Here is a 5506-nt window from a genome sequence, read left to right on the forward strand (position 1 = left end):
TACAGTTGTAAAAAAGCCTAATCTAAAAAAAGAAAAAGACAATCAAAATTACACACTCTATGGAATCAATAATTCCTAGAGAGTGTCTGCTACAGAATACTCAGTAAGCCATCAGAAAATGTCTCCACTGATTTCTTTTTCCCTAGTTCCAGGTTTTCAGTAATTTTTAAAATTAATTTATTTTTTATTGAAGGATAATTGCTTTATAGAATTTTGTTGTTTTCTGTCAAGCCTCAACATGAATCACCCATAGATACACACATACATCTCCTCCCTTTTGAAACTCCCTCCCATCTCCCTCCCCATCCTACCCCTCTAGATTGATACAGAGCCCCTGTTTGTGTTTCCTGAGCCATACAGCAAATTCCCATCGGCTATCTATTTACATATGGTAATGTAAGTTTCCATGTTACTCTTTCCATAAATCTCACCCTCTCCTCCCCTCTCCCCGTGTCCATAAGTCTACTTTCTATGTCTGTTTCTCCATTTTTACCCTGTAAATAAATTCTTCAGTGCCATTTTTCTAGATTCTGTATGTATATGTTAGAATATGGAATTTATCTTTCTCTTTCTTATAAACTTCACTCTGTAAAATAGGTTCTAGGTTCATCCACCTCATTAGAACTGACTCAAACGTGTTTCTTTTTATGGCTGAGTAATATTCCATTGTGTATATGTACTATAACTTCTTTATACATGCATCTGTCGATTCATCTAGGTTGCTTCCATGTTCTAGATATTGTAAATAGTGTTGAAATGAACAATGGGATGCATGTGTCTCCTTCAATTTTGGTTTCCTCAGGGTATATGCCTAGGAGTAGGATTGCTGGGTCATATTGTGCTTTTGTTTCTAGTTTCTTAAGGAATCTCCACCTTATGCGAAGAGTTCACTCATTGGAAAAGACTCTGATGCTGGGAGGGATTGGAGGCAAGAGAAGAAGGGGATGACAGAGGATGAGATGGCTGGATGGCATCACTGACTCGATGGACGTGAGTTTGAGCGAACTCCGGGAGTTGATGATGGACGGGGAGGCCTGGCATGCTGCAGTTCATGGGGTCGAAAAGAGTCGGACACGACTGAGCGACTGATCTGATTTGAAGGAATCTCCATACCATCTTCCATAGTGACTGTATCAATTTACATTCCCACCAACAGTGCAAGAGTGTTCCCTTTTCTCCACACCCTCTCCAGCATTTATGGTTTGTAGACTTTTTGATAACAGCCATTCTGACCTGTGTGAGGTGATATCTCATTGTAGTTTTGATTTGCATTTCTCTAATAATGAGCAATGTTGAGCATCTTTTCATGTGTTTGTTAGCCATCTGTATGTCTTCTTTGGAGAAACGTCTGTTTAGGTCTTTTTCCCACTTTTTGATTGGGTTGTTTGTTTTTCTGGTATACAGTTGTATGAGTTGCTTGTATATTTTGAAAATTAATCCTTTGTCAGTTGCTTCATTTGCTATTATTTTCTCCCATTCTGATATTCATAAGCATTTCACCTTGCTTATAGTTTTCTTTGTTGTGCAAAAGCTTTTAAGTTTAATCGGGTCCCACTTGTTTATTTTTGTTTTTACTTCCATTACTCTAGGAGGTGCGTCATAGAGGATCTTGCTTTGATTTGTGTCATCAAGTGTTCTGCCTATGTTTTCCTCTAAGAGTTTTATGGTTTCTGATCTTACATTTAGGTCTTTAATTCATTTTGAGTTTATCTTTTGTATGGTGTTAGGAAGTGTTCTAATTTCATTCTTTCACATGTAGCTGCCCAGTTTTCCCAGCACCATTTATTGAAGAGGCTTTCTTGGCCCCATTGTATATTCTTGCCTCCTTTGTCAAAAATAAGGTACCCATAGGTGCATGGGTTTATTTCTGGGCTTTCTGTCTTGTTCCATTGGTCTTTGCTTCTGTTTTTGTGCCAGTACCATACTGTCTTGATGACTGTAGCTTTGTAGTATAACCTGAAGTCAGGAAGCTTGATTCCTCCAGCTCCATTCTTCTTTCTCAAAACCACTTTAGCTATTCGGGGTCTTTTGTGTTTCCATATGAATTGTGAAATTTTTTGTTCTAGTTCTGTGAAAAATGCCATTGGTAATTTGATAGGGATTACATTGAATCTCTAAATTGCATTTGGTAGTATAGTCGTTTTCACCATATTGATTCTTCCTACCCAAGAACATGGATTATCCCTCCATCTGTTTATGTCATATTTGATTTCCTTTAATAGTGTCTTATAATTTTCTGTGTACAGTTCTTTCATCTCCTTAGGTAAGTTTATTCCTAGATATTTAATTATTTTTGTTGCAATGGTGAATATGATTGATTCCTTAATTGCTCTTTCTGATTTTTCATTGTTAGTATATAGAAATGTAAGTGATTTCTGTGCATTGATTTTGTATCCTGTAACTTTGCTAAATTCACTGATTATCTCTAGTAATTTTCTGATACTATCTTTAGGGTTTTTCTGTGTACAGTATCATGTCATCTGCAAACAGTGAGAGCTTTACTTATTTTTTGATCTGGATTCCTTTTATTTCTTTTTCTTCTCTGATTGCTGCAGCTAGGACTTCCAGAATTATTTTGAATAATAGTGGTGAAAGTGGACACCCTTGTCTTGTTCCTGATCTTAGTGGGAATGCTTTCAGTTTTTCACCATTGAGAATAATGTTTGCTGTAGGCTTACCATATATTGCCTTTATTATGTTGAGGTAGATTCCTTCTATGCCCATTTTTTGAGGAGTTTTCATCATAAATGGGTGCTGAATTTTGTTAAAAGCTTTTTCTGCATCTATTGAGATGATCATATGGTTTTTATCTTTCAATTTGTAAATATGGTGTATCACATTGATTGATTTTCATATATTGAAGAATCCTTGCATCCCTGGAATAAACCCAACTTGATCATGGTGTATGAGCTTTTTGATGTGTTGCTGAATTCCATTTGCTAAAATTTCGTTGAGGATTTTTGCATCTATATTCATTAGTGATATTGACCTGTAGTTTTCTTTTCATGTGTTGTCTTTGTCTGGTTTTGGTATCAGGGTGATGATGGCCTTGTAGAATGAATTTGGAAGTGTTCTTTCCTCTGCAATTTTTTGAAAGAGTTTTAGAAGTGTAGAAGTTTTGCTACAAAAGCATGGGTATAAAATAGAGTATTATTAAGGAAATAATTGCAAATAAATCTTCATCTCAATGGCTTATTTCAGATTCAGAATGATTAAGACTTCAGAAAGGTACTATATTGCTTATAATATTGTCTTCCTAATATTTCCCCATGAAATGTAAAAATATTTACATTGAGTAGGATATGTAGAGACTATAAATATCCTCACAAAGTTCAGGTCAGGTTTTATGGTCAATAAGTTTAAAAAAAAAAAAAACTGTCATCAAAGCATATTAAATATTGTAATTCCATATAAAGGATTACATGTTTTATGATGAGAGTCCAAGTTTGAATAAACTAATAAATGAGCATTAACAGACTCTTCTAGACTGTTGAACAATTTGATTTAATCCAGATTGTTTTCTGGAAACTGGAGTAATAAACCAGGTGCAGAAGTTGTACTCCTACTGGTTTGATTAATTTACAAAGGGATGGTGGCCAATAATTAATGGAAGAGATTAGGAGATATGGGTCGAGGTGTAGAAAAACAAAAGTCCTCAATGCCTAGGCTGTGGGAAGAGTTATGGGAAGCTAAACAAGAGGAACACACCCTATGGGTGTGTGTGAGTGAGAAACAGATTTTAAGAGAACTGGGAAAAGATTTTTTTCTACACTATGTTATGAATGGATTCCCTTTGGTCTTTGTCGAGACAATTCAGAAAATATCTGAATTGCTTCAAATTATTTTTTGTTTATTGAGCTGATACTTCTTGAATGCCTCTCCAAGAAAAACCTGGGTCAGTAAAGCATCCTTTATGCACATGAGAATAAAATACATAAATTTTAAAAAGTCAAACAGTTCATGAAACACTGTTGAATAAGCTTTGCTTGTGAGTCATGATAAATATGCACTACGGCAAGATCAAACTTCATGAATGACAAATAATGTGTCTTTAGTGATGGCAGTATAACTCTTCAAAGACTACTGTTCACCTTGTTTTGTCCCTTCAGACGTGCCACAAAGTCCCTGTTACCTACTCAAGCAGATTGCTGTGCTTAGTCGCTCAGTTGTGTCCAACTCTTTGCACCCCCATGGACCGCAGGCTCCTCTGTCCTTGGGGATTCTCCAGGCAAGAATACTGGAGTGTGTTGTCATGCCCTCCTCCAGGGGATCTTCACAACCCAGAGATCGAACCCAGGTCTCCCTCATTGCAGGCAGATTCTTTACTGACTGGGCCACCAGGGAAGCCCAAAGCAGATTGTTATTCATTCCTAAAATCTATTCCATCTTTCTTCTTTAGTAATTAGACCCCAGTTATAGCTGGCATAAGGTCACATGAAATTAAAAAAAAAAAAAATACAATTCACTCTACTTGCAATCACATATAGCCATGAGCTATGAGAGGGAGTTATGCTCCCTTTTTGCTGATCTGAATGTAGACATGATTCTGGCAGTTTGAGTAGCTATACTGTACTATGAGATAGAATTCAGGACACTGGAGGTGAGAGTAACCTTCTACATATGTAAGGTGCTATTATTTTGGATTTGGTGACACCTTCAGTTAAAACCAACTCTAATATGAAATACTGATGAATACAAGAAAATAAGGATCAACTGGTGTTTGAATGAAATGACCTAGAATTTAAATTGGGGGGGTGGGGATCATTATAATAAACTTTACCAAATTGTGCCCAGGGCTTCCCTGGTAGCTGAGTTGGTAAATAATCTGCCTGCAATGCAGGAGATGTGGGTTCTATCACTGGGTTGGGAAGATCCTCTGCAGAAGGGAATGGCAACCCACCCTAGTATTCTTACCTGGGAAACCTCATGGACAGAGAAGCCTGGCAAGCTCCAAGGGTTTGCCAGAGTTGGACACAACTTAGTGACTAAGTCAACACCACCAAATTGTGCCCAGAGACTGTTTTCCATCCCATGCCTAAATTCTAAAAAGGCAATGTGTGAAAGAAAAAACCTAGGAAGTGAAAGATGGGCAGATCATGGTGGAGAAGTCTGACAGAATGTGGTCCGCTGGAGAAGGGAATGGCAAACCACTTCAGTATTCTTGCCTTGAGAACCCCATGAACAGTATGAAAAGGCAAAATGATAGGATACTGAAAGAGGAACTCCCCAGGTCAGTAGGTGCCCAATATGCTACTGGAGATCAGTGGAGAAATAACTCCAGAAAGAATGAAGGGATGGAGCCAAAGCAAAAACAATACCCAGTTGTGGGTGTGACTGGTGATAGAAGCAAAGTCCGATGCTGTAAAGAGCAATATTGCATAGGAACCTGGAATGTCAGGTCCATGAATCAAGGCAAATTGGAAGTGGTCAAACAAGAGATGGCAAGAGTGAATGTCGACATTCTAGGAATCAGCGAACTGAAATGGACTGGAATGGGAGAATTTAA

Source organism: Bos grunniens, chromosome 16 (genome assembly GCF_055505025.1).
Source record: "Bos grunniens cultivar Pamir isolate PY7600 chromosome 16, Bosgru_T2T1.0, whole genome shotgun sequence".
NCBI classification, from domain to species: domain Eukaryota; kingdom Metazoa; phylum Chordata; class Mammalia; order Artiodactyla; family Bovidae; genus Bos; species Bos grunniens.